This window comes from Castor canadensis, chromosome 6, assembly GCF_047511655.1.
Source record: "Castor canadensis chromosome 6, mCasCan1.hap1v2, whole genome shotgun sequence".
NCBI lineage: Eukaryota > Metazoa > Chordata > Mammalia > Rodentia > Castoridae > Castor > Castor canadensis.
The window spans coordinates 171385698-171395027 of record NC_133391.1 but is presented as its reverse complement, the minus strand read 5'-3'; the positions used below and the strand labels follow the sequence as shown (position 1 = coordinate 171395027).

The window sequence follows — 9330 nt, the reverse complement described above, 5'->3', positions numbered from 1 at the left end:
AGGTTATTCCTCTTCACTGTCCAGTGTCTGCATAGTGCTAATTTTAGGTAAGCTTCAGGTACCACCCCAGCCTTGCTAGATAAAACTTGTGACCTTGTTTAGGTAATGATGGGGAGAGGGAGTACTCTATTCTATCCACTTTCCTTATCTTTTGTCATTAGCATATTGTACGTGTCCAGGGGGTACATTGTGACTTTTGCCTAAGTGCTTACAATGTATCTTAATTAGATTCACCTCTCCATGTTTCTTCTTTATCCCTTTCTTAGGAAAATTTCAACAGGTTTCATTGTTCTGTTTTCATACATGAATACAAAATACTCCCATCATATTCACCCTCTTTCTTCCTTTCCTTAAGCCCTTCCCATACACTGGTACCCAACAGGACCTCTTTTATTGTCCTGTCCTTCATCATTAAAAAAGAAAATTGTGTTTATGATAGTTACACAGGGGTTTTGTTGTGACATTTCCATATATATATGTGTGTGTGTGTATGTGTGTATATATATATATATATATATACACATATATATATATACATATATATGTGTGTATTGTACCCTGAATTGGTTCACCCTTTCATTATTGTCCCTCCTACCCCACTCCCCTTCTTCTTCTTCTTTTTTTTTTTTTTTGCAGTACTGGGGTTTGAATTCAAGGCCTACACCTTCAGCTACTCCACCAGCCCTTTTTTGTGAAGGGTGTTTTTGAAGACAGGGTCTTACAGACCATTTTGCCCAGGCTGACTTCAAACCACGATCCTCCTGATCTCTGCCACCTGAGTAGCTAGGATTACAGGTGTGAGCCACTGGTGTCTGGCTCCCCATTCCTCTTCTTATGGTGACTTCATCAGGTTTCAGTGTTCTTAAAATGCCATTAGTGTTAGCAGTGAGGAGCTTTTCTAGCTCTTTGTTCTCATAAACCCCTATGGCACTCATTATCTTCAGTTGCATTCATAGGATGTTTGGTGACAGAATTAGCAGAGGAACTTTTCCTATCCACCCCTTCTGTGTGGTTTTCCTGATTAATATGTTCCCTGCATCTAGAGGTTGTCTTCTGTGGCAGAGACATGCAGTGCCTGTGAAGTATTTCTGTCATTAAAAACAAGAATTTGGATTTAATCATGAGCAAACTAGATGCATATGCTGCATCTGCACATCGAGCACCCTGTTGATCTTACACATGCTTGAACCTTTTTTAAAAATGATCATGAACTAGGCCATAAAGGCATTCAACAATTGTGTAAAATGAGGTATTGTTCACTGATCCTAATAACATAACTACAGAAAATCCACAAAGGCCAACATGAAGAGTTTTAAACAGATGCAGATGATTTGTGGCTTCCAGTACTAAACTTAAATATGGAGCAGGCAAAAGAATACCTAGGGGGATAATTAATTAATCTGTTGCATAAATATTTGAGTGCCTACTTTGCAGAAACTGCTCAAAATACTGTGGATCCAGCCATGATTAAAATAGTTAACTCACCGCAGACTGTTTACACTGTTATATTGAGGAGAGACATAAAATAATGTTTAAATATAAATTATGTGCTCTCTGAGAAGGTGATAAGAGCTATGGAAAAGACATGGCAAAGGGATGTGTGATACAGGGATGGAGGGGTTGGGCAGATTTGTAGTTTCAGTAGATAAAAACTTGAAAGACCAAAGAGCCACCCATTGTGGATGTCTCCAACCAGAGGAAGAAGTCAGAAGAAAAGGCTCTGAGGTAGGACTGCCTGCTGAATTGTAGAACAACAAGGAAGACACACACTGGGTATGGGACACAGAGACAGTGAGTAAGAATACTAAACAATGAGGACAGAAAAGAAATGGAGAGGTCTGATAGTACCTCACCTACGAGGATGTTGTGGGCTTTTGGCTTTTATTGTCAGTGAGATCCGTGACTGACTGGAGAAGCATGATACCTTTTATGCCAAAAGACTTATGTGGCTATTGTAGTTCAGACTAAATAGAAGGGGCCAAGGATTAAGCAGGGAAACCACATAGAAAACTTAGGTAATAAGATCATCAAATCAAATTTCCAAGAACCAGATGTCTTAACCATTATCAAGCTTGACTGGTAATATCAAGGGTGCAGGTTATTTCATAATGTAAGGGGACAAATGTGAGGGGAAATAAAATGGCAGAAAGGTCCCTAGGAACAAATAACAGAAATAACCCTGGGAATATAAAGGGATGGATGGCAGAAGTAACTTTGTTTTAGATAAAGGAGATAGAAAGGCATACTTAAAAGATAAACATTTAGGGAGACTGAGAAACTAGCTTCACATACAGGTGTGGAGGCACAGCAGATTTTCTGCCTAGATAAGGGAAACAAGATAAAACATTCCTACAGGCAGACATCTAAAGGGATAAGATGCAGATTTCTAAAGAAGAATAACAGCAAACTTTCCCAAGATAAACAAAGAAAGGGGTCTAACCAGAGTAATGAGCAGTAGTCATAAAATGTAGATGATAAACCTTAAGGACAGGATTGACTAATGAGACCCTCTTGGAATATCCAGCCTGATAAGCATGGAGGGGGGGCAACTAGATGAATGGGCTTGACCAGAAGTTAATTAGATAATTTTAGCCACAGTCAAAAGTAGAGTGGGGAGGGGTGGCTAAGTTGGCCTCTATATAATGTCATGAACTTCAGTCATCCTTTGGCTTAGCTCTTTCACTTAGTCTCATCCATCAGGGCGCTTTGATACCCTTTCAACAAACTTTGTGCTTGCTTTATGCTTAACTTCTGGTCTGTGGTGTGGACTTATTTTAACTTCTAACTGCTTGTCTGGTGCCTTCAGTCATCAACTGCCAGGACATGGACCCCGGGAACAACAGTCCAGTCTGATATCAACAGGACTCTCTACACCACTCCTTGGGTACTTGCTGCATTTGATCCTGCTTAAGATTTAATATTTGTGTATGTTATATATGGAACATCACTTATATAAAAATTAATTAGGTTTTAAAATATCTGTTTTGTACCAAATTTTGACTGCAAGCCAGAAATTACATAGCTAATACAACATTTTCTGAAGAGCCATGCCTCACTAAACTCTAAAGAGGATACAGAATTTCACTTGAATTACCCGTGTTGGTATTTAGGGCCAGTGGTGAAGTGGCAGGGAGTGTGTAGTAGAGCAAAACCAGCACACTTCATGCTTGAGAAGTGAAAAGAGAAAAACCAGTGTCCCACAGTCACCTTCAGGGCCTGTCCCCCCAGTGACATGAACACTAAGTTAACCTATTAAAGTTTCCACCACTTCCCATTAGCACCGTGGCTTAGGAACCAACCTGTTAACACAGGACTCTGGGAGACATTCCAGATCCAAACTATAGTTCCTGTTCCTAATTAAAAGTTGAATCTCTGATTAAAAATCTTCTTGAAGGAAGACTATTCCAAAGAGAGGAAAAGCAGCAGGGATCATGATAAAGGTGACAATGAAATGGGAGTTTTGGACCTGAGACCCAAATTCCTGGGCTTCCACATGTCAAGTCTGGCTACTTGCCCCTATATACCAAATAAGGAGACATAGTGAAGAACAGAGAAAGATTTATTACCTGACCCAGGACATGTTGTGGAAAGAGACAAAGTAAGCATTCAGCCCATCTTCAGCAGTCTCTGGTGTACAGACATGAGCTTTACCTTTAACTAGAGAAAGAATTAGTACAGGGGGTAAAAGGTATGCATAGTTTAAAAAGTTCCAGTGACAGGTGTGTTTCAGTGGGTCATTATCTCAATCCTTCTTTGGAGGGGTTTCAGAGAAGTTGTTATCACTGGTCAGGATAAAGGAAGTCATTGTTGCCTGGTGAGTGGTCTGTCTTTTGGGTCTCTGCTGTTTCTTAGGGGTAGTTTCAGTCCCTCATCATAAAGATGCTATTGATCAGTTCTGTTCTCCCTGGAACCCAAAGTAATTGCAAAGTGACTGCAGAGAGAATGACTTAGAGCAAAGCAGATACAAAATGAAGGAAGCGATGCCAAGCTTTTCTCCTGTGTTTAGTTAATTTCTGGGCCTAAGGAAGGAGGCAGTGCTTTTTAGCAAAAGTAATTTGAGCACCTCTTACAACAAGACAGCTGAAAAGCCATGGAGAAACAGAAAGGCCACTCACAGAAAAGTAGGAAACAACCCAAAGCACTTACCATGGCACCCCTGGGGTAGTGACAAAGTCACAACCACAAGGTAAGTCAGGTGGCCCTGGTGATGGATTGTCAGTCCTAGTCTCAGGACAAGTTGACAGTTCTTGCAAGTCTTAAATCTAGCATGTGGATTTGGTACAACAGTGACTTCTGCATGACAAGTCAGCATTGGGGAAGAAATCCATTTTGTCCCTCATATCTGAGAGCTATAGTAAGGTACCATTTTGAGATGGGGCCTTTTCCTCTGAGACTGAGCTACTTGTGAGACCTGAGAGCCATAAGCAATCACAATTCAGAGATCCTAAGGAAACCCATCCCCACAGTGTGTGAGTGAGACACAATCAGAAGAGGCAGTTGTGGGTAGAGTGAGAATTGGACTTGAACACACCAAGAAGTCTGGACAGTGGGGATCTTGGCTGTGAAGTGTGTAGGGATTGGTGGCTTTGCCCTCTGTGCTGAGGAGTGTGCCCCATCACCTGTGTATTACTGAAGACACAGAGCTTCAAGCCCAAGTCCATGGCCAAAGGACTGCCCAGCATCCAGAGCTGTCTTTCTATTGAGTGTGGTTGCTGCTGGACAGGACCAAGAGCTCTGAACCCAGGTCCAGTGGACTGCTCTATTTCCCCAGGTTCTGTGGTCTCACCCACTTACTGCTGAGTAGGATCTGAAAACTCTGAGACCAGTATCAGAGAAGTCTGGGTAGTGGGGAGCTGAATAGTGCAGTGGTTGGTGGCTCTGCCTTCTGTGATGAGGAGCAAGACCTGTCACTTGTTTATCACCACAGATACTAAGAGATCCAGGCCTGAGGCTATTGCCAGATGATTGTTCAGTGGGTAAACTTACCTCTCTGCTGAGCCCAGGTCCAGTAGAATGCACTATTTTCTCAGCTTCCACAGGGTAATTAATTACTGGGAAGGATCTGAGAACTCTGAGGTCTGTAGGAAGATGGGTTTAGCATGTTCCCCATCAGTGCAGATCTCAGGGCTCTGTTTTGCTCCCCCAACTAGAAACACAAGAAATATGAAAAAGCAAGGCAATATAAATACTCCAAAGGCTCATAACTCCTCAAGAACCAAATTGAAAGATATTGATGTGACTGAAATGACAAAGAATTCAAATTTATATTTCTAAAAATGATTAATGACCTCAAAAAGTATTCAAACAGCTGATTATGAAGGAAGGAGCTTGGTTCAAGATCTGAATGAGAAAGTCAGCAATATGAATGACAAATTCAGCAAGGATAATGAAACTTTGAAAAGAAACATAAATGTTGGACTGAACAATTCAACAAAACAAATAAAAAACACGGCAGAAAGCATCGCCAATAGACTAGACTAAGAAGATGAATGAATATCAGTGACTGAAGACAAAATCAGAAAACATATTCAAACAGAAATAAAAAAATTAACAAGCATGGAAAGAACTCTGTAACATAATAAAGAAACCAAACCTAAGAATCAATGGGATAGAAAAAGGAGCTTAAATACAAACTGAAGGCATAGAAAATCTTTTCGTGGAAATTATAGCAGAAAATTTCCCAAATCTAAGGAAAGACGTAATCATGCAGTATAGAAGTGTGTAGAAGCCCAAATAGACATGACCAGAAAAGAAACTCTACCTTATATTCATAATGTAAGACTACAGAACAAAGAAAGAATATTGAAAGCTGCAAAAGAAAATGCCAACTTACAAAGGCAAACCTGTCAAGAATTCTGTCAGCCCTCTCAGCAGAAACCCTAAAAGCCAGGAAAGTGTGGAATGATATATTTCAAGCTCTGAAAGTAAATACTTGACAACCAAGATTATTTTTTAATGAAAAAAATTGCATTTACTTAGAAGCATTCAAATGTCAACAAAACAGCTGCAACTTTTTTTTTGCAATTACAGAATGGTATTCAGTTAACAGAACAATAATTATTTCATATAAACTGCATCAGAGACAAACAACTGAAGAAGAAAAAACTACCGCCCCCACATATAACTAAATTTGTGCTGTGCACCAACAAGAACCTGCTTTAAATTTCCATGCCAATTTACAACCCCCATACTGTACCAGGCAAGGTTAGTGGCTATTGAAAATACCACCAGGACAGGGCTATCTAAAGACACATTCGGTAGTGTGTTAACTATACAAAAAAAAGACACTGTACAGTTTAAAAACAAATCTTACACAGCCTTACATTTCAACTTTTTTTCTTTAAAAGGAGTGAGTTGTGCACAGGGGGTTAAATGCTTTATAGACAAGAAAAAACTGCACTAGAACAACTTACTCATCATCATCATCTTCATCTTCGTCCTCATCCTCATCCTCTTCGTCCTCCTCATCCTTCTTTTTCTTGCTCTTTTCAGCCTTGACAACTCCCTTTTTTCTCTGCATCAGGTTTTCCTTTAGCTCGATAAGCAGCAATATCCTTTTCATACTTTTCCTTCAGCTTGGCCACCTTCTTTTCATAAGGCTGCTTGTCATCTGCAGCAGTGTTGTTTCATATCTCTCCCAACTTCTTTGCAACATCACCCGTGGACAGGCCAGGATGCTCACCTTTGATTTTGGGGCAATACTCAGAACAGAATAAAGGAGAAAGCCGAAGGAGGCCACTTGGGTGCATTGGGATCTTTTAGCTTCTTTTTCGTCTTCCCTTTAGGAGGAATATAAGTTTTCATTTCTTTTTCATAATGACCCTTGTCCACTTTTGCCATGTCTTCAGATTCCCTTTCTCTTTAGCAGACATGGTCTTCCACCTCTCTGAGCACTTCTTAGGAAACTCTGAGAAGTTGACTGAAACATTGGGGTGCTTCTTCTTGTGCTCATCCCGGCAAATTTACATGAAGAATGCACATGATGACATCTTGCCTCTTGGCTTCTTAGGATCTCCTTTGCCCATCTTCAGTTTTTTTCCTCAGAGAGGCACAGAGTTGCCCAGTGCCCGTCCAGCTCTCAGTTGCCCCAGTGCTATCTCTGTGGAGCTCAATGTACTGCAGTCCAACCAAGATTATTATATCCAGCAAAGTTATCCTTTAAAATCAATGGAGAAATAAAAACCTTCCAAACTTAAGTAATTGATTATCAATAAGCAAGCACTGCAGAAGATACTTAAAGAAGTCCTATGAGGAAGAAAGTCATAAACTAGAGGGGTCAGGAAAGAATAAATTTCAGGAGAGAAATAGATAAACAAAAAGAAAGGAAGAATAAAACATGCTCAATTCAGCAAACCAGTAAACTCCTAAGAGGAGCAAGGGAGAAAAACAACAACAATCAATACTCGAGTCAACCAGCAGAAAAATCCAACAAAATTATGGTAATCAGCAAACACCTCTCAAAAAATAATCCCAAATATAAATGATCTTGCCTCTTCAACTAAAAGATGCAGACTGGCTGAATAAATTGAAAATCAAAATACAACTATTTGTTTTCTACAAGAGACATGCCTCTCTGGCAATGACACACACAGACTAAAAGTAAAAGGATGGAAAACATTGCACCAAGCAAGTAGAGAGTGAAAGCAAACAGGAGTAGCTATACTCATATCTGACAAAGTAAACTTCAGCATAACACTGTATGTTAATAAAAGGAGCAATCCTTCAAAGAGATACAACAATTGTAAATTTATATGCACCAAATGTTGGTGCTTCCAGTCACACACAAGACAAACATTATTGAACATAAAGGGACATATAGGTCCAGCTACAAAGGTAGTGGGAGATTTTAATACCCCACTATCATCAATAGATAGATTATCCAAATAAAAAAATCTACAAAGAAACTTCAAAGACTTAAACTACAGAGAATTAAAATGCAACACACAGGAAAAACGGATTTAACAACATGTACAGAATATTCCATCTATCTGCTGCACCCATGGAACTGTCTCCAAAATAAATCACATTTTAGGCTTTAAAACAAATCGTAGCAAATATGAGAAAATTGAAAGCATTTCCTGTATCTTATCAGATTATAGTGGAATAAAATTAAGAGAAACAATAGAAAGTACATGAACACATGGAGATTTTGGATGATAAGTGGGTCATCTGAGGAATCAGTGAGGAAATTTTAAAAATTAAAGAATCAAATGAAAATCAATATACTACATACCAATGGGATACAGCAAAGATCTAAGAGGAAAATTTTTAGCTATGAGTCCTACATTAAAAAATCAGACCTCAAATAAATGCCCTAAAGCACTTAGGAAAACAAGGACAAGCCAAACCCAAAATGAGTAGATGGAAAGAGATAATAAAAATCAGGAAAAACTAAAGCAATGGAGACTGAAAGAAAAATACAAAGAATCAAACAAGGAGTTTAAAAAAAAAAACCAAGATTAACAAACCCTCAGCTCAACTACCAAAAAGGAAGAGGGAGAAGACCCAAATAAAGTTAGACATGAGAAAGGGGGTATTACAGAGATACCAAAGAAATTCAGAGGCTCATCAGGGAATATTTTAAAAGCAATTACAATAAATTGGAGAATCTAGAAAAGGATAAATTTCTAGACAAATATGCCCTAACAAAATTGAATGAAGAGGACATAAACAACTTAAACATATCTGTAATGAAGAAGATATTGGAGTAGTAATAAAGAGTCTCCCAACAAAGAGGCCCTGGATAGATTCACTGATGATTGTGTGTGTGTGTGTGTGTGTGTGTGTGTGTGTGTGTGGTGCTGGGTATTGCTAGGCAAGTGCTCTACCACTTGAGATTGTCCCCCAACCCTTTTTGTTTGCTTGTTTGTTTGTGAGGCAGAGACTCCCTACTTTTGCACAGGATGGCCTCAAACTCATGATCATCCTACCTCTGCCTCCCAAGTTACTGGAATTACAAGCATGCACCACCATGCCCAGTATCCACTGCTGAAGTCTACCTGAATTTATATAAGAACTAATACATTGCTTCTTAAACTACTCCATAAACTAGAAAAGAAAGGAACACTACCAAAGTCATTCCACTAAGACAGTGTTACCCTGATACTAAAATTTAAGAAAGACAAAACCAGCAACAACAACAAAAACTATAGGCCAATTTCCTTGATGACCATAGATGTAAAATTTCTCAATACAACACTTGGAAACTGAATTCAACAACAGATTAAAAATATCATACCCCATGATAAAATTTGTTTCACTACAGGGATGCAAGGATGGTTTCACATATGCAAATCAATAAACAGAATCAAGGTTTAAAAAAATCACATA

The 9330-nt window shown here is 39.1% G+C and overlaps 1 pseudogene; it reads right to left on the bottom strand.

The window, feature by feature from the left end:
- Window positions 1–6124: 6124 nt before the first annotated feature.
- On the bottom strand, window positions 6125–7025 carry LOC109674523 (high mobility group protein B1 pseudogene; annotated as a pseudogene).
- Window positions 7026–9330: the final 2305 nt, after the last annotated feature.